The sequence below is a fragment of the Eumetopias jubatus genome, unplaced genomic scaffold (assembly GCF_037043125.1).
Source record: "Eumetopias jubatus isolate StellerSeaLion01/CBP00866 unplaced genomic scaffold, mEumJub1_p1.0 scaffold_3, whole genome shotgun sequence".
In the NCBI taxonomy this organism is placed as follows: domain Eukaryota; kingdom Metazoa; phylum Chordata; class Mammalia; order Carnivora; family Otariidae; genus Eumetopias; species Eumetopias jubatus.
In genome coordinates, this window is record NW_028274809.1 from 41338579 (window position 1) to 41360288 (window position 21710).

The following is a 21710-nucleotide window of genomic DNA, read 5'->3' on the forward strand; positions in this document are numbered from 1 at the left end:
GCATGTGTCTATATACACACACAGCAAAATGAATCATGGTTTTAAAACTGTATTTCAAGAGCATTAAAGAATTATAACACTAAGTGGTACCTTTACAAATAAAAGTTATTTGTTTTGTGATTAAAAGGACAGGCCCAGATTTTGCTCACCTTTGTACCCAGCACTTGCACTATATATAATACATTGAGTGTGTGTGTTGTATGTGGGGGGGGTTGGGGGGGTGATTGCTCTACTCCTCCATTTTCCTTATAAAAACATTCTACTATGTTTTCTTGTGTTTTAGAAATAACCATTCATATTACTCTTCTTGTTCATAATATGTCTTAGATTATAAAACTCTTTTCTAGGCCAGATTTTATTATGTCAATACCTAATATAATCCTACACCTGAGAACAATCATAAATGACATACATAATTTATTGTATAAATTTTTAAAATGTACTTAATCCATAAGAGAATAAGGCCAACGTCCATTAGCATATATTTGATATTAATAATTATGTTTAGTGCAATAAATGTACTATATCTATTTCATTGTTATGTATGTATATTTACATAGATGTATATATTCCATATATATGGAAGGCATATTCATTTATATATTCATAAAATGTTACATTATATTTGCTAACACTTAAAATTTCTAATGCCTTATCATTGGTATTAAGATCACTACCCCAATTTTTAATAGCTGACACTCAAATATAGGCTGTCAATATATGGACTTTATTGAATAATTGTTGCATAAATTCATGTTTTATATTTTACTCTCAAGCAACTTATACATTTTTGAAGAATATTTTACAAATGCATTTATATGTGTAGTTGCACAATTACTATGGAATAATTCTTTCCCTTGTCAGAATATGTGATCTAAGAGAGAATGTCTATTTTGAAATATGTGGTTAGTAGTTTCCCGTGGTTCTCAGCATATAAAGAATGTATAAATTTTGTTACATATAAAGCTCTATCAAGTTTATTAGCTAAATCTTGTATTGATGTTTCTTCTATTTTGTTTTGTACTGTTACATAAACATTTTTTTTACAAATATGACTCAGATACCTAAGCCATGTGAATATTTTAAAGTCAAGTCATCTACTAAGAAGGTAGCTAAATACTTCCATATAAGAAAAAATTTTTAAATATTTCATGCTAAATACTTCCATATAAGAAAAAATTAAAAATATTTCCTGCCTGACAGAGTGAGCAAGGGATATAGATGAAGGGGCAGATGATTGATATAGTAGGTTATTGTTTGGGGGGGTTATATGTGAGAAAGTAAGACCAAAAATTACTGCCTTTAAGCAGAATAAATCAGAGTTAATATATGCCCCAATACGGTCCCTCCTGCCTTATGTCACCTAAAGTTAGCTTCTGTCATTGGTACTGAACAGTCTTTACAATACAGTGTTCATCAGAGCTGTCTATGCAGCAACCTAAGGGGTATGAGTGTGATCAGCAATCCCCTGAAAGACATACACCTTTGTTTCTAATCCTACATTTTTGGAATATAAAACACTATTCTGATGTTGAATTCTAGGAGTTTCGAAAATCTATTTTTAGCAAGGATTAAAAACATTCCCTCCCTTCCCACATAGTACATATCTTGTCATCCAGATGTTTTGATATCTTATAATTTCCACAAATTATGGAGCCATAGACTTCCTCTTTGGCCTTTTCGTATAATGTGCCTAATTCACTAGTTATTCAATTCCCCTTTCTTTTTATGGCATTAGTAACCTGTGGGGATAGAAAGAATTGCCAACCAATCCTAATGTGAAATATTGAAAGGTCAAAGCTGTAAAAAACTCTACTAAATTTCTAAGAATATTTTAGATACTAAATTCTGTTAATGCTGAATATCAAAATGTTAAAAATAACAAAAGTAGTTAACTCTTGTCCTAACAATACAAATGACAAGTAATCAATGAATGTCTTATTCTTCTAAATCTATATATTTTAATTAAGCTATAAAAATCCTTTAGGAACACTCTTTCTTAGTCATATTTGTTCTCACTTCTATACTCCTATTATCTCACAATTGAATGGGGAATAATTTTTAAAATTCTTTTTCATCTCCAAAACAATAATAAAATTTCTTAAAACTGTTTAACCTTGGCCAAATCTCTCACTTTCAGTAAGTCTCAGTAACTTTATCTACAAAATTGGCAATTTTAAGTAAGTTATCTCTAATAATCTGTCCAAATCTATTCTTATTGTCTTTTACTTCTGAAGTAAGGCTGCAGTGTGCCTGAAATCAATTTGTGAAATGACGGATATTTGTGCACCTCTTTTTGTGATGTCTGTCTCTTTTCCCAAGTTATACTAGAACTCACAAGTCTGAGAACTGACCCAGTCATCTGGTCAGCTGGATTAACTAGCCTCTGCCATCCCTTAGTGATAATTTATGCTCTGGCTCCCGTGTGCCAATACCATGGAACCATCCTATATTTCATACTTGCCCTTGAAAGCAGATTTCTTGAGCTTTTGAAGGTGTCATTTTTCCAGTCTGATATATTCATCTAAAAAATACATTAATAAATGTAAGGTAGACTACCCATATGCTAATAATGTTTATTCATTGGAATTTTGACTTCTTAAAATAATCCCATCTTTATTTTTCAGCCATTTTGAATGGCTATACTGCTGCTTGTTCAATGTCTTGAAGGAAGTATGATGAAAGGAGAGATATTTTTTAATCTATGAGGACATCTGGGAGAATTTTGTGATCCTACTACATAGTATCCTATCACTATTCTTGATTCTTCCAAGGCAGTCTGGGTGTATGCCTTTTACAGATTGGTTGACTCCCGGTAGTTATTTTTTGTGCCCTTTTCATTAATGCAAGTGTCCCTGTATAAAGACAAATTATATGATTCTCTACTTGTTACTTCATTTGTACACAATCCTGCTTAAAAATCTGGGAAGCCATAACACAGACTAAGATCACAAAATTAATCTCAATAAAGTACATGTCAAAAGAGATTTTTATTCTTTTATTTGCCATCAAAATAGGTATAAATTGTTTGTCATACTGATCAGCTTCCTTATATTTCATATCAATACATACATGATGCTATGTTACTTATCCTGATGAAAAAAATTCTACCGTAATAGCTGAAAGGCAGAAGGAAACAAACAAAAACCTTAACAAGGAAATAGATGAAACAGAAGTAGCAACAAAAATGTTTTACTTTGTGATTGGGTGAAATAGAATACTTGAGAAATTCTTTCCTAGTTGTGTCTTGTATTCTGAAATGAAGGAGGAAGATATGTGTGCTTGTTAGCCCTGAATATTCTGTCAAACAATTTACCTATTCTTTAGCCCAAATTGTAGAGAAGATCACCTCTAGTCATGCCCAACACATTCTGTCTTACCTCAGTTCTGTGACCCCAAAAGCCATTAATATTTTCTGTTGCTACAAAATAAGTTAGGAAAAAATGTAAATTCCTATGACCTGCAAACATGTGTGTGTGTGGGAAAGTGTGTGTATTCTAAGGGGTAAGTTTGGGGTAAGATAAATGAATTCAAAGATAAATAAAAAAATCATCATTTTCTCTATACAACTTTTTCTTAAAAATATTTTTATATAGAATTAGTTATTACACAGCTTACTGAATCTTATCTTCCCACATGCATTTCAACACACATTAACAATTTTAATAGTAATAGAGGATGCATATTTTTCAGGTGGATCAATTAACTGACTGTTAACCAATGATGAGCACTATTTCCTTCCTCGCCAAATTATTTCCTGTGGCCATCTCGAGTCTCCTAATGGCTAATCTCCCAACAGCTAGTTTCCCAATCACATAAACATCTCCATGCAGATTCAGAGCTTTATCAAACACAATTTAAAAAATAGTCCACTGCTCTCATTACTTTAAGTAATCTTTGATCCTTCTTTGCCATGCATATATAACAGGATGTTTCTAAAGTGGATATTGTTACACCATATATAACATGATGTTTCTAAAGTAGATATTATTAAACCTATAGTATATATTTTCCCCAGGAAATTGTCAGTTAACATGAATTTAATCTCTAGGACTCTAGATGTGCAAAACACAAACAACAGGTTCCAAGCTACTCTATATAATATTTGATCTTTTCAGATACTAATCAATGAAAAAAAATCTAAAATATTTGAAATGTTAAACTCCTGGGGAAATAATCACATAAAACTTCTCTCTTAAAAAAATGCCTCAAATACTGCTCCAGGTTTAGAATTGAAATGTGAACAAGAACTCAGAGCACAAATCATATGCAAGTTTTTCTCTATAGAACTGCATGTACTTAGTACCACAAATAGCCCAGGGCATGAGGTGCTATTAACATTTTCATACTGACACATGTACCCCTTAACACTTCCTCTGTTGACATTCAACTTAAGAATATGTGTCCCAGACTACAAAGAGGAATTTGTATGAGTGCTAGAAGGAGAAGGAAATTAGAGAATAACTAATGAGAGGAAAATTCCAATTATATCCAATCTCTGCTTCTTATTTCACCCATTATTAAACCTCTATCTACTTCGTTTGCTGAAATGTGCCTGAATCTAAATGCCCTGATATTTTTCAATCCCAATATTATGCTCCACTGATATCTCAGACTGTGCTTCTCCTTTCTCTGGTTTTTCAAAATGAGACAGCTCAGGTTCAAGCCATTCAATCCCTTAATATCAGAGTCTCTGATTCAGTGCAGTGCTCATGTAGAATCAGAATAAACCATCTGGCCCCAGGATCCTTGTTTCTATCCTTGACATGCTATGCCTTTGACTTAATCATGCTCATTCCAGAAGTCTTTGATTAAATAGTGAATGTTTTCTCCTAGGAACAGCATGTTGTATCATTATCAACCATTTATTTGGTGTGAAGTAATTTTTCAGAAAATCCTAAGAGAATGAGACTTATATCATGTGTGATTTGAGAAGGGAAATCAGAGATATTTTAGAGTAGGAGATAGCCTAATGAAGTTAAGTCTGCCTTTAATCTAAGCAGGGGACACCAAAGAGTGAATGAGAGTTCTGGGTGCCTGGGAAAAGACGATACATGAAAAGGGAGGTAGAAGGTAGTAATGAGAACTTTCACTAACTTTGACACCGTCTCAGAGACTATGAAATATTTTAACATTGTGTCCAGAAGATTATTCATAGCTATAGTCATTTGAGGAAACACTCCCACCATCTCTAACCTCAGAATAAAAAAGTAGGCATTAGTGGCAAGAGAGAATGTTATGGTTCTAAAGTGATTTCATATTCATTGTTTTATGCATCATGGTTTCTTCAAAAATTTCAAATGGCCTTTCTCAAGAGGTATAGTCATATGTTCTAGGAATTATCATATTGAAATTAAGGAGATGCTATTATAGTTTCAAAGTAGATGAAAGCCTTTTAAGTAGAAGACAGCCTTTTAAGATAAGGATGAGTCTTGAGGCTCATATACTTTAAATGATGCCAAGTTCCTCATCAGTATAATGCCAGACTAATGAAAAGGAAGAGAGTTGAGAAGCAGAGCAGTTGCAATGGGTCAGTCATTGGGTAGGGATCTTTATATAGGCCATCATAAATATTGAAACAAAGTAAGGAAATATGATGAAAAGATATACCATCACTTATTTTATGACATAATAAGTAGCCCCCCTTTATTGGAGGGGGATACATTCCAAGACCCCCAGTGGATGCCTGAAACCATAGATAGTACTGAACTCCATATATACTATTTTCTCCTATACATAAATATCTTTGATAAGGTTTAATTTATAAATTAGGGACAAAGAGGGATGCCTGGGTGACTCAGTCAGTTAAGCATCTGCCTCAGCTCAGGTCATGATCCCAGGGTCCCGGGATCAAGCCCCACATCAGGCTCCCTGCTCAGCGGGGAGCCTGCTTCTCCCTCTGTCTTCTGCTCCCCCTGATTGTGTGCTCTCTCTCTCTCTGACAAATAAATAAATAAAAAAGATGTTAAAAATAGACACAAAGATTAACAATAGCTAATAATAGAACAATTATAGCAATATACTGTAATACAAGTTGTGTTGATGTGGTCTCTTTCTCTCCCTCTTTTTCTCTCAGAATATCTTATTGTACTGTACTCAGTACAATGGGTACTTCCTTCTTCTTGTGATGATGTGAAATGGTTAAGTGCCTATAAGATTAGATGATGTGAGGTGAATGATATAGGCATTGTGACATACCGTTGGCTACTATTGACCTGACCATACATCAGAAAGAGCATCATCTCCTTCCAGACTATGGTTGACTAAGAGTACCTGAAGCTGTGGAAAGCAAAACCATGGATAATGGATATTCTTTCTAGATATATGAAATGAATTCCAATACAGATCAAAACATATAAGAGTAAGGTACCTATAATAAAGGAATATTACAAACCACTGGGGAATGTTAGAATGATTACTGACTGATAATATGAAGAAGTTTTACTAAATCTGAGATGGTATGAACTGTTTGTGCCCTGATATAGCAAAGACCAATAAAAATAATACACGAGTTACTGAATTAAATAAAAAAGGGCTTCTTAGAGCTCATAAATACAGTACAATACTGTTATAAATTATTGAATTAGATATAAAAGTATATTTAAATTTTTCTCTCCGTCCATAATCATATAAGAAAACTTTGTGCAACAAAGATACAGTCATTAAAAGACCAAAAGGGCCACACTGATTCCATTTCCTCCTACAATGCCCCAAACAAACAGGACTGTAGATAGAGATCAGAATGCTATTAGATTTTCCATGTAGATAATATCATTGACAGTCAGAATTTGGATCAATGGACAAATATTTGCATAAAAGAGCTCTTCTATGAATTAAAAAAAGTATAACTTGAATATTATTATTTTTAGAACAAACTCTTGGCATATCCTTTACATGTTCCTCTCTTAATAGTGTCCAATCCAAAAAGATTAGGATTAGAGTTAGGTCTCATCACTACGCACATTTATGAAATGTTACTATAAAAACTTACTTGTTTCCAAGGATTTACTTAGGGATTTGGCTATTACTTCTTTCATAATTTTGACATTTCTTCACAGACTGTTTTCCAAGCATCTATCTTCAGAGAATCTAGTCTGTGTTCTTGACTGAGTAGTCACTAATATCTATAGATTTATCAATCTGTTGTAAACATTTTTGATTTAACAATCTTCATCATTCTTAATCCATAATTAAATGTCTTCAATTATTAAACTGATGGTATTGCTTAAAATCTTACCCTTATCTCCTTACCTTTTTGGTCTGAAACCTAGCATTACAATTTGTGAGGCATTTTTGCTTTGGCTATTTGTTGTGAAATCTTTTTTTTTAAGATATTATTTATTCATTTGAGAGAGCGAGAGAGAGCATAAGCAGGGGGAGTGGCAGGCAGAGCGAGAGGGATTTACAAGCTCAAGCAGGCTCCCCGCTGAGCAAGGAGCCCAATGCAGGCTCAATCCCAGGACCCTGGAATCATGACCTGAGTCGAAGGCAGACCTCTAACCGACTGAGCCACCCAGGGGCCCCATGTTGTGAAATCTTTTATAAAATATATTCAGTTCATTCCAATATTACTGCAACATTTCATAAAATAATTTTGTTGCTCATTTAGGCTTACTTACATTTAATGCAATTTCAGGATTTTTGTTTTCATATGTGTTCAATATTTGGTAAGTTTCTGGGGCAGTTCAATCAACATTATTACATCATTTGGGAATTTTTCATGCCTCTAAGATATTTAGACTGAGAAATACAAATCAGATTTTAGATGAGCTTTATGATACTGCCTAATCAGTGACTTAAGTTGTATGCTTTACTACTGTACTTGTTTTCTGAATCTAATGACTTTGATTATTGAATACAATTATTTTCATAATAATAGGAAATGTATATCAATAAAATGAAATTTATTAAACTATATAATGTTTAAGAGGCTTGTGATAGTCTGTGTTATGTGTCAACCTGGCTAAACTACAGTCCCATTTCCTCAATCAAGCACTAATCTAGATGCTGTGGTGTTATTTTTATAGATGTGATTAACATCTATGATCACTTGACTTTAAGTAAAGGATAAAGGCCTTGGGGAAATGTCTCAGAATAAAATGGCAATGATGTATCCTTCCTGCCATGCCTTTAATTTTGGATGCTCTGTAACTTTTACTCCTTTTCTCCATGCTAACTATGACTTACAGTTACTACTTCCTTCTGTCTAGATCTTAAAAATGGATTGGACTTTCGGTCTGTGCTCAGAGTGATCACTGAAAAATTAGATGTTTGGGAGGAGGGCACATTTAAAAGAGAGCTGTTGGGGCGCCTGGGTGGCTCAGTCGTTAAGCGTCTGCCTTCGGCTCAGGTCATGATCCTGGAGTCCCGGGATCGAGTCCCTCATCGGGCTCCCTGCTCGGCAGGGAGTCTGTTTCTCCCTCTGACCCTCTTCCCTCTTGTGCCCTCTATCTCTCATTCTCTCTCAAATAAATAAATAAAATCTTTAAAAATAAATAAATAAATAAAAGAGAGCTGTCAATGCTGTGAATTGTGTGAGATTGTTGAATCGCAGACCTGTACCTCTGAAACAAATAGTACATTGTATGTTAAAAAAAAAAAAAGGAAGATAGTAGGAAGGGAAAAATGAAAGGGGGAAAATCGGAGGGGGAGACAAACCATGAGAGACTATGGACTCTGAGAAACAAACTGAGGGTTCTAGAAGGGAGGGGGGTGGGGGGATGGGTTAGCCTGGTGATGGGTATTAAAGAGGGCACGTACTGCATGGAGCACTGGGTGTTATACGCAAACAATGAATCATGGAACACTACATCAAAAACTAATGATGTAATGTATGGTGATTAACATAACATAATAAAATAAAAATAATCAAAAACAAAACAAAACAAAAGAGAGAGCCTTCAAGTTCCATATAACGATAATTACTAACTCTTATGTTGCACTTAATATTTGCATAGCTCTTTTAAGAATATTCCACGCATTAACTCATTTACTTCTCATCAGAATTCTATACATAGGGAATAATTTTATACATATTTAACAGAAGACAAGCTAAGGCACAAAGTTTTGCAACAACATGCCCATGGTCATACAGCCAGAAAATGAAAGTGCCGTTTGAACCAAAGTGGTCTATGATCTAAACTACTGTATTCCCCTGTCTCTGTGAAATCTATACAATTGAAACAAACAAACAAACAAAATGACTGTAATCATCAGTGAGTGAAACTATTGCTACATATTCTGTCACACCAACAGAACAGCTTCTGATTCTGTTTCTCTACAGCATTGTGGAGGCACAAAGCTATTCTATGATGACCACTGTAATGCACAAACAAAAGAAAGAAAGAAAGAAAGAAAGAAAGAAAGAAAGAAAGAAAGAAAGAAAGAAAGAAAGAAAGAAAGAAAGAAAGAAAGAAAGAAAGAAAGAAAGAAAGAAAGAAAGAAAGAAAGAAAGAAAGAAGAAAGAAAGAAAAAAGAAAGAAAGAAAGAAAGAAGAAAGAAAGAAAGAAAGAAGAAAGAAAGAGAAAGAAAGAAAGAAGAAAGAAAGAGAAAGAAAGAAAGAAAGAAAGAAAGAAAGAAGAAAGAAAGAAAGAAAGAAAGAAAGAAAGAAAGAAAGAAAGAAAGAAGGAAGAAAGAAAGAAAGAAAGAAAGAAAGAAAGAAAGAAAGAAAGAAAGAAAGAAAGAAAGAAAGAAAGAAAGAAAGAAAGAAAGAAGAAAGAAAGAAAGAAAGAAAGAAAGAAAAAGAAAAAGAAAGAAAGTCCTGGAGGATATTGGTAGTGTGCTGAGCTTGCAGCTGGAGCTTATCTTTACCGACAAGCAGGTGTACTACGCATGTTAGGGCTGGTTCCTTTGTTTAAATGATCACACCTCCTTTTATTTAAGGCAGTTATAAATCTACTTTTGTGTTTGCTATACACATAAAATAAAGAAATCAGCCAGCATTCGTCTGGATGGGAAGAAATAGGCCAAATATTATGATCAGAATTAAAACCATTAGCAAGTAGAAAGGAGGACAGACAGGAGGGTCTTGTAGGGAACATACAACAGTGGATTACAAATAGTATCCATGATCTACCTCAGTCATGGAACATTGACAAGATTTATATAAAGAATCATGGGGTGTGAATAAATTGCTGAGTTGTTGGCTCTATCAGGATCCACAGGAAAGAGAGTAGAAGTAGAGCTTGCTAAGTAAATACTGAGTAGTCAGAAGAAGGAAAAGTTTAGGCACTAATAAGTTTGCTACATGATGAAACACTAAGAAGTTACCAAAACCCATATTACGGGTTGGAAACTGGGAAACTGAAGAATGTCTCAGTCTGGGGGATGTATTTCATTTTGTCATTCTCTGTTAGAGAGGTATGACGCCAAAATAATTCCACCTAACTCACAATTTTAGTTATGTGATCCCATTGCATGGAAACCAAAATAGGTACAAATCTATCCTACCAATAAAGAGATAAATGTAAATGACAGTTGAAGAAAAGAGAGATTCTCATAATATTTGCAAATATACAAATGGTCTTTGTGTTCTTGTATCTAAGGAAAATCTTAGATTTGTACTGACTGGAAAATTTGGTAAAAACACACCCAAACAACAAACAAAAATGGGGCATGTCTCAGGAATTTTTGAAACTCAAATGAAAGAGTAAAATTTAATTCATATATATTTGTGCATAAAAGCATGTGAAAATAATCACATTTTTTCAAAAGAATTGATCAGACATCATATTATATATAACTTTTTTTTATTATGTTATGTTAGTCACCATACAGTACATCATTAGGTTTTGATGCAGTGTTCCATGATTCATTGCGTATAACACCCAGTGCTCCATGTAATACATGCCCTTCTTAATACCCATCACCGGGCTCACCCATCCCCATATCCCCTTCCCTCTGAAACCCTCAGTTTGTTTCCTGTAGTCCATAGGTTATTTATTTATTTTTTTAACTATGGGGAGAGAAAAAAAGATTACCACAGCCTAGAAAAACATTTACATTCCTTAGTCGACATATCTACTCTTCTGCAAACATCCTCTTTGCCTTCAGGTAACTCCAGTTCTTCCTCGTTGCTCTGGCAATCAGCTGCCTTAGGTGTAACCTACAAGCATATCACGTGGGTTGAACTCTGCATCTCTTACTTTCCACCCCAAGGCTTCTCTGGGCACATGGGACTCCTACAGGAATCAGCTCAATCATTCAGATTAGGGCACAAACCTGGAATGGGAAAGGTTAACAAAACATGCGACAACCTTTCACCAGTGGGAGAACAAGAAGTCTATGTATATATTGTCACCCTTCTTTGTTTCAAGAGCACAAGTCTGTGATTCATTCTGCAGGATTCCCCAAGAATAGCCAACCGAATTTAGGTGCAATGACCTACATGAATAAGCAGCCCAATAGCATAAGCTTAGGTTGGCTTTCCAGCCTCCTTTGTATCATGTTTCCAAGTGTCTCACTATTCCTTAAGACCATTTCCTAAAATAAACCCCTGCTTAGTCTTTTATCTCAGGTGTTGCTCCTGGTGAGAAGTTAGACTAAGACTTATTATCTATCTAGAATATTCCCCTCTAAATTTTGTAGGGGTAGCACTATTTTTTAAATGAAAGAATAATAAAATATCGTATTTATTAAATATTACTATTTAGTACTAATAAAAGGTATATCAAACTCTGACTTATTAAGAGGTGGAAAACATCATTTGTCATATGTGACAAAATTTCTTGTTCATTTAGTCCTATTGGGTATCTTTCTACTTTTTTCCTCAAAATAAATATGGGACAGTCATTATTTTCTTTCTAGCTTAAAAGACAATATTTTGATTGTCTTTGAAATAATAGTAGTAACAATTATAAATAGAAATAGCACCCTTTACAAAAGAGCCCCAGAAAACTTTCTCACCGTTTTTCTGCCACACAAGGATTTGATCAAAAGATAGCAGTCTGTGCCCCGGGGGAGCACCCTCACCAGAGCTTGACCATGCTGGCGTTCTGATCTAGGACCCAGCCTCCAGAAGTGTAAGGGATACATTTCTGTTGTTTCTAAACCATCAAGTCTGTGTTACTTTGTTATAGCAACCTGAACTAAGACATGGAGGAAATTATTCATATTTCTGAATCTGTTTTATCAATCTAGATTTTTTTCAAAGTATAAGAGAATGATCACCTCAGAAAATATATTGAATGTTTTGAATAAAGATTAAGAGTGGATAATTGCATAATATTTCAGATGTGTTTTAAAGCCACATATTTCCTTATATCATTTAACATTTTCCATTTTTATTATTTTATTCAACTAGTTAATAAATACTTACTGAGTTCATACTTTGAGCAAGTCACTGTAATAGGTATTGTAGGGGCACCTGGCTGGCTCAGTTGGTGGAGTATGTGACTGTTTAATTTTTTTTAAAGATTTTATTTATTTATTTGACAGAGAGAGATAGCGAGAGCAGGAACACAAACAGGGGGAGTGGGAGAGGGAGAAGCAGTCTTCCTGCCGAGCAGGGAGCCCGACGCGGGGCTCAATCTCAGGACCCTGGGATCATGACCTGAGCCGAAGGCAGATGATTAACAACTGAGCCACCCAGGCGCCCCAAGAGCATGTGACTCTTGATCTCAAAGTTGTGAGTTTGAGCCCCATATTGGGCATGGAGCCTACTTAAAATAAAAAAAAAATAGATATTGTAAAATTCCTATTGTTTCACCTAGTTATTTCTCAGGAATGCACATCACTTTTTGCATGGGTGCACAAAGTTAATGCTAAGTAATATTTTTTTCTCACCATGTTATTGCTCTTGATATTAATGATAAAGATATTTGGTGCTCATCTAGTTGTGTCTAGAGTGCTTACTAATATATCTATTTAAAATTATCCAGAGTGACAAATTCTTTGGGATAACTGGATTCATCTCTAATGTGGAGGAATGACTTTGTTTCTCACTGAGACCTCAGTTCATGACATGGATGGAGCTAGAGAGTAGTATACTAAGCGAAAGTCAGAGAAAGACAAATACCATATGATTTCATTCATATGTGGAATTTAAGAAACCAAACAAATGAGCAAAGGGAAAAAAAGAGAGAGACAAACTAAGAAACAGCCTTTTAACTACCGAGAACAAACTGATGGCTACAGAGAGGAGATGGACAGGGGGAAGGGTTAAATAGTTGATAGGGATTAAGGAGGGCACTTGTGATGAACACTGGGTGTCATATGAAAGTGTTGAATCGCTATATTGTTCACCCGAAACTAATATTACACTGTATGTTAACTAACTGGAATTTAAATAAAAACTTTAAAAAAAGCAGTTGAAAAAATAAGATGTCTCATGGAAAAAGACATATCATGAAGAAGCTTTAATATATACTAATCATGCTTAATAAGCAAACTCTGAGCATAATGAATAAATCTTCATATTAAAACATTTCAGAAATTTGACTTAATAATATTTATGGAGTTCAACAATATATGTTAATCATAAAATAGCATCAAATGGATAATATTACTTTTCACTAAAAATATTGATAATATTACATTATTTAATAATGCCATCATACCATAGTAACTGAAATTAAATATTATTTTTTTCTTTTCTTTTCTTTTTTTAAAGATTTTATTTATTTATTTGACAGAGAGAGACACAGTGAGAGAGGGAACACAAGCAAGGGGAGTGGGAGAGGGAGAAGCAGTCTTCCTGCGGAGCAGGGAGCCTGATGGGGGGCTCGATCCCAGGACCTTGGGATCATGACCTGAGCCGAAGGCAGACGCTTAATGACTGAGCCAGCCAGGTGCCCCAAAGTATTATTTTTTCTATCTGTAGTTTAATAAACATCTCTTTGTGCCTGCTATATAATAAAATAAACACAATATATTCTTTTTCAATTCTCTCCTAAAAATCATGTTATCAGAAACTGATGGACATGTAGCTTACATAAAAAATGGTTTAGAAATTAGTCTAAATTGCTTGGTATTTTTTTTAACTTAGAAAATACTAAATAAAAGTTTTTAAAAAGTGGGGTAATTGAGACATTGTATAATATTCACAATGTAACAATTTACAAAGTTGATCTATGGCTAATGATTGCATACTATAAGACATTAAGTTATATATTACACTTTTGTTAAGTCCCTAAAAGGGCAACATCTTTTAAAAACAATACCATAGAGGCATTTTTAACCATTTACTTTTTTCTATATGAGTGTGATCTAATTTTTATAGATAGAAACCAGCCTTTAAAAAGACTTCCATATTTTGCTTTACTTTTAATTTCTTATAAAGAAATGCAGTCCATAAAAGTTGGAAATGACTTCAGCTAGATCCACATGCCATGAAAAGTTTTATGTGCAGATTGCTTTGGACATTTTAACAATATTAATTCTTTGAATTCATGAATACAGAATATCCCTCCATTTATTTCTGTTTTCTTCAATTCCATCCATTAATATTGTTCAGTTTTCAGTGTATAAATCTTTCACATCTTTGGTTAAATCTATTCCTAAGTATTTTATTCATTTTCATGCTGTTGTAAATGAGATTTTTAAAAATTTCTCATTGTTAGTGTATAGAAATGTGATTGATTTTAATATTGATTTTTTATTCAGCAGCTTTACAGAATCTGTGTATAAGCTGAAAGAGGCGTGTGTACATGTGTGTGAGTGTACATGGAGTCTTTGGGGTTTGCTCTATATAATATCATGTGATCCTCCAACAGTGACAACTTTATCTCTTTATTTCTAATTTGGATGTCTTTTATTTCTTCTTCTCCCTATGTGCTCTGGCTAGGACATCTAGTACTACATTGAATAAAAGTGTCAAGACTGAGCATCCTTGTCTTTTTCTGATTTTGAAGGAAAAGGTTTCAGCTTATAACACTGAGTATGCTTTAGTTTTGGAGTTGTCATATGTGTTCTTTTTTATGATGAGGTACATTCTTTTTTGTTTTGTTTTGTTTTGTTTAGGAGTAGAATTTAGTGATTTATCACTTACATACAACAACTAGTACTTATCACAACAAGTGTCCTCCTTAAAATGCATCAACCATTTAGCCCATCACCTGCCCACCTCCCCTCTATCAACTCTCAGTTTGTTCTCTATAGTTAAGAGTCTCTTATGGTTTGCCCTCCTTTCTTTTTATTTCTTCCACTTCTCTATGTTCATCTGTTTTGTTTCTTAAATTCCACATGTGAGTAAAATCATATGGTATTTGTCTTCCTCCCACTTATTTCACTTAGCATAGCATACTGTAGCTTGATCCATGCTATGGCAAATGGCCAGTTTTCATTCTTTTTGATGGTTGAGTAATATTCCAGTGTGTGTGTGTGTGTGTGTGTGTGTGTGTGTGTGTCTGTGTGTCTGTGTGTCTGTGTGTCTGTGTATCTGGGCTCTTTCCATAATTTGGCTATTGTTGGTAATGCTGCTATAAACATTGGGGTGCATGTGCCTTTTTGAATCAGCATTTTTATATCCTTTGGGTAAATACTGAGTAGTACAACTGCTGGGTCATAGGGTAGTTCTATTTTTACCATTGCGGGGAACCTCCATACTGTTTTCCAGAGTGGCTGTATCAACTTGCATTCCCATCAACAGTGTAAGAGGGTTCCCCTTTCTCCACATCCTCACCAACATCTGTTGTTTCCTACGTTGTTAATTTTAGCAATTCTGACAGATGTGAAGTAGTATCTCATCATGGTTTTGATTTTTATTACCCAGATGATGAGTGATGTTGAATATATTTTCATGTGTCTGTTAGCCATCTATATGTCTTCTTTGGAAAAATGTCTATTCGTGTCTTCTGCCCATTTCTTAACTGGATTATTTGTTCTTTGGGGTGTTGAGTTTGATAAATTCTTTATAGATTTTTGGATACTCTTTATCAGATATGTCATTTGCAAATATCTTGTCCCATTCTGTAAGTTGCTTTTTAGTTTTGTTGATTGTTTCCTTCACTGTGCAGGAGGTTTTTATCTTGATGAAGTCCCAATAGTTCATTTTTGCTTTTGTTTCCCTTGCCTCTGGCAACATGTCTAGTAAGAAGCTGCTACAGCTGATATTAAAGAAGTTGTTGCCTGTATTCTCCACTAGGATTTTGATGGTTTCCTGTCTCCCATTTAGGTCTTTCATCCATTTTGAATTTCTTCTTGTGTACAGTTTAAGAAAGTGGTCCATTTTCATTTTTCTGCAAGTTGCTATCCAGTTTTCCCAATACCATTTGTTGAAGAGACCGTCTTTTCTACATTGGATATTCTTTCCTCCTCTGTTGAAGATTAGTTGACCATATAGTTGTGGGTCCATTTCTGAGTTTTCTATTCTGTTTCATTGATCTGTGTGTCTATTTTGTGCCAGTACCATACTGTCTTGATGATTACAACTTTGTAATATAGCTTGAAATCCAGAATTGTGATGCTTCCGGCTTTACTTCTCTTTTTCAAGATTGTTTTGGATATCTGGGGTGTTTTGTAGTTGCATAAAAATTTTAGGATTGTTAGTTCTAGCTCTGTGAAAGATGCTGATGGTGTTTTGATAGGGATTGAGTTAAATATGTAGATTGCTTTGGGTTGTATAGACATTTTAACAATATTTTTTCTTCCAATCCATGAGCATGGAATATTTTTACATTTCTTTGTGTCATCTTCAATTTCTTTCATAACCGTTCTATAGTTTTCAGAGTATAGATCTTTTTACCTCTTTGGTTAGGTTTATTCCTACATATCTTATGGTTTTAATGAAATTGTAAACAGAATTAAATCTTTGATTTCTCTTTCTTCTCCTTCATTGTTGGTGTATAGAAATGTAACAGATTTCTGTATGTTGATTTTATATTCTGTGACTTTGCTGAATTCATGTATCAGTTCTAGCAATTTTTTTTGTGTGTGTGTGGAGTCTTTTTGGTTTTCTATGTAGAGTATCATGTTGTCTGCTAAGAATGAAATTTTAACTTCCTTGCCCATTTGGATGCATTTTACTTCTCTTTTTGTCTGATGGCTGAGGCTAGTACTTCCAGTACTATGTTAAATAACAATGTTGAGAGTGAACATCCCTGTACTGTTCCGAACCTTAGAGGAAAATTTCTCAGTTTCTCCCCATTGAGGATGATATTAGCTGTGGGTCTTTCATATATGACCTTTATGATGTTGAGGTGTGTTCCCTCTATCCCTACTTTGTTGAGAGATTTTATCAAGAATGGGTACTGTATTTTGTCAAATGTTATTTTTTTCTTTTTCTAAAATTTTTAAAAATTTTCTTGTTATGTTATTCACCATACATAACATCATTAGTTTTTGATGTAGTGTTCCATGATTCATTGTTTGTGTATAACACTCAGCGCTCCATGCAGTAAGTGCCCTCTTTAATACCCATCACCAGGCTAACCCATCACCCCACCCACCTCCCCTCTAGAACCCTCAGTTTGTTTCTCAGTGTCCATAGTCTGTCATGGTTCGTCTCCACCTCCGATATCCCCCCCTTCATTTTTACCTCCCTGCTATCTTCTTCTTCTTCTTCTTCTTCTTCTTCTTCTTCTTCTTCTTCTTCTTCTTTTTTAACATATAATGTCTTATTTGATTCAGAGGTACAGGACTGTGATTCAGCAGTCTTACACAATTCAGAGCACTCACCCTAGCACATACCCTCCCCAATGTCTATCACCCAGCCACTCCATCCTCCCACCTCCTACCACTCCAGCAACCCTCAGTTTGTTTCCTGAGATTAAGAATTCCTCATATCAGTGAGATCATATGATACATGTCTTTCTCTCATTGATTTATTTCGCTCAGCATAATAGCCTCCAGTTCCATCCAAGTCATTGCAAATGGCAAGATTTCATTCCTTTTGATGGCTGCATAATATTCCATTGTATATATATACCACATCTTCTTCATCCATTCATCTGTCAATATACATCTTGGCTCTTTCCATAGTTTGGCTATTGTGGACATTGCTGCTATAAACATTGGGGTGCACGTACCCCTTCCGATCCCTACATTTGTATCTTTGGGGTAAATACCCGGGAGTGCAATTGCTGGGTCGTACAGTAGCTCTATTTTCAACTTTCTGAGGAACCTCCATACTGTTTTCCAGAGTGGTTGCACCAGCTTGCAATTCCACCAACAGTGTAGGAGGGTTCCCCTTTCTCCACAACCCCACCAACATCTGTCGTTTCCTGACTTGTTAATTTTAGCCATTCTGACTGGTGTGATGGTATCTCATTGAGGTTTTGATTTGGATTTCCCTGATGCCAAGTTGAACACTTTTTCATGTGTCTGTTGGCCATTTGGATGTCTTCTTTGGAAAAATATCTGTTCCATGTCTTCTGCCCATTTCTTGATTGGATCATTTGTTCTTTGGGTGTTGAGTTTGATAAGTTCTTTATAGATATTGGATACTAGCCCTTTATCTGATATGTCATTTGCAAATATCTTCTCCCATTCTGTCAGTTGTTTTTTGGTTTTGTTGACTGTTTCCTTTGCTGTGCAAAAGCTTTTTATCTTGATGAAATCCCAATAGTTCATTTTTGCCCTTGCTTCCCTTGCCTGTGGCGATGTTTCTAGGAAGAAGTTGCTGAGGCTGAGGTTGAAGAGGTTGCTGCCTGTGTTCTCTTTTAGGATTTTGATGACTCCTGTCTCACATTTAGGTCTTTCAATCATTTTGAGTCTACTTTTGTGTATGGTGTAAGGAAATGGTCCAGTTTCATTCTTCTGCATGTGGCTGTCCAATTTTCCCAACACCATTTGTAGAAGAGACTGTTTTTTCTCCTTTGGACATTCTTTCCTGCTTTGTGGAAGTTTAGTTGACCACAGAGTTGAGGGTCCATTTCTGGGCTCTTTATTTTGTTCCATTGATGTGTGTGTCTGTTTTTGTGCTGGTACTATACTGTCTTGATGATTACGCTTTGTAATAGAGCTTCGAGTCAGGAATTGTGATGCCACCGGCTTTGCTTTTCTTTTTCAACATTCCTCTGGCTATTCAGGGTCTTTTTGGTTCCATACAAATTTTAGGATTATTTGTTCCATTTCTTTGAAAAAAGTTGTTGATATTTTGATAGGGATAGCATTAAATGTGTAGATTGCTCTAGGCAGCATTGACATCTTCACAGTATTTGTTGTTCCAATCCATGAGCATGGAACATTTTTCCATTTCTTTGTGTCTTCCTCAATTGCTTTCATGAGTATTTTATAGTTTTTTGAGTACAGATTCTTTGCCTCTTTGGTTAGACTTATTCCTAGGTACCTTATGGTTTTGGGTGCAATTGTAAATGGGATCAAGTCCTTAATTTCTCTTTCCTCTGTCTTGTTGTTGGTGTATAGGAATGCCACTGATTTCTGTGCATTGACTTTATATCCTGCCACTTTACTGAATTCCTGTATGAGTTCTAGCAGTTTTGGGGTGGAGTCTTTTGGGTTTTCCACATAAAGTGTCATATCATCTGCAAACAGTGAGAGTTTCACTTCTTTGCTGATTTGATGCCTTTGATTTCTTTTTGTTGTCTAATTGCTGTGGCTAGGACTTCTAGTACTATGTTGAATAGCAGGGTGATAGTGGACATCCCTGCTGTGTTCCTGACCTCAGGGGAAAAGCTCTCAGTTTTTCCCCATTGAGAATGATATTCGCTGTGGGCTTTTCATAGATGGCTTTTATGATATTGATATGTGCCCTCTATCCCTATACTCTGAAGAGTTTTGATCAAGAAAGGATGCTGTACTTTGTCAAATGCTTTTTCTGATCTATTGAGAGGATCGTATGGTTCTTGTTCTTTCTTTTATTAATGTATTGTATCACATTGATTGATTTGCAGATGTTGAACCAACCTTGCAGCCCAGGGAAAAAATCCCACTTGGTCGTGGTGAATAATCCTTTTAATGTACTTTTGGATCCTATTGGCTAGTGTTTTGGTGAGAAATTTTGCATCCATGTTCATCAAGGATATTGATCTCTAATTCTTTTGATGGGTTCTTTGGTTGGAGATCAAGGTAATGGTGGCCTTATAAAACAAGTTTGGAAGTTTTCCTTCTATTTCTATTTTTTGGAACAGTTTCAGAAGAAGAGGTATTAATTCTTCTTTAAATGTTTGGTAGAATTCCCCTGGGAAGCCATTTGGCCCTGGGCTCTTGTTTTTGGGGAGATTTTTGATTACTGCTTCTATTCCCTTACTGGTTATAGGTCTGTTCAGGTTTTCTGTTTCTTCCTGGTTCAATTTTGATAGTTGGTACATCTCTAGAAATGCGTCCATTTCTTCCAGATTATCTAATTCGCTGAATATAGTTGCTTGTAATATGTTCTTATTATTGTTTGTAATTCTTTGGTGTTGGTTGTGATCTGTCCTCTTTCATTCATGATTTTGTTGATTTGGGTCATTTCTCTTTTCTTTTTTGATAAGTCTGGCCAGGGGTTTATCAATCTTATTAATTCTTTCAAAGAACCAGCTCCTAGTTTTGTTGATCTGTCCTACTATTCTTTTGGGGTCTCTCTTATTGATTTCTGCTCTGATCTTTATTATTTCTCTTCTCCTGCTGGGTTTAGGCTTTATTTGCTGTTCTTTTTCCAGCTCCTTTGGGTGTAGGGTTAAGTTGTGTATTTGAGACCTTTCTTGTTTCTTGAAAAAGGCTTGTATTGCTATATACTTTCCTCTTAGGACCACCTTTGCTGCATCCCAAAGATTTTGAACAGTTGTGTTTTCATTTTCATTGGTTTCCATGAATTTATTTTATTCTTCTTTAATTTCCTGGTTGACCCATTCATTCTTTAGTAGGATGCTCTTTAGGCTCCATGTATTTGAGTTCTTTCTGACTTTCCTCTTGTGATTGAGTAATAGTTTCAAAGCACTGTGGTCCGAAAATATGCAGGGAACGATCCCAGGCTTTTGGTACCAGTTAGACCTGATTTGTGACCTAGAATGTGATCTCTTCTGGAGAATGTTCCAAGGGCACTAGAGAAGAATGTGTATTCTGTTGCTTTGGGATGGAATGTTCTGAATATATCTGTGAGGTCCATTTGGTCCAGTGTGTCATTTAAAGTCTTTATTTCCTTGTTGATCTTTTGTTTAGGTGATCTGTCCAGTTCAGTGAGGGGGCTGTTAAAGTCCCCCACTATTATTGTATTGTTGTCAATGTGTTTCTTTACTTTTGTTATTACTTGGCTTATATAATTGGCTGCTCCCATGTTAGGGGCATAGATATTTATAATTGTTAGATCTTCTTGTTGGATAGACCCTGTAAGTATGATATAGTGTCCTTCCTCATCTCTTATTATAGTCTTTGGTTTAAAATCTAATTTGTCTGATATAAGGATTGCCACCCCAGCTTTCTTTTGGTGTCCATTAGCATGGTAAATGGTTTTCCACCCCCTCACTTTCAATCTGGAGGTGACTGGTTCTAAAATGAGTCTCTTGCAGACAGCATATCGATGGGTCTTGTTTTTATATCCAATCTGATAGCCTGTGTCTTTTGATTGGGGCATTTAGCCCATTTACATTCAGGATAACTATTGAAAGATATGAATTTAGTGCCACTGTAGTGCCTATAAGGTGACTGTTACTGTATATTGTCTGTGTTCCTTTCTGGTCTATGTTACTTTTAGGTTCTCTCTTTGCTTAGAGGACCCTTTCAATATTTCTTGTAGGGCTGGTTTCGTGTTTGCAAATTCCTTTAGTTTTTGTTTGTCCTGGAAGCTTTTTATCTCTCCTTCTATTTTCAATGAAAGCCTAGCTGGATATAGT

The 21710-nt window shown here is 35.1% G+C and overlaps 1 pseudogene; it reads right to left on the reverse strand.

The window, feature by feature from the left end:
• The window catches only part of LOC114222919 (small ribosomal subunit protein uS15m pseudogene), a 179331-nt pseudogene that overhangs the window by 23947 nt on the left and 133674 nt on the right, over positions 1-21710 (reverse strand).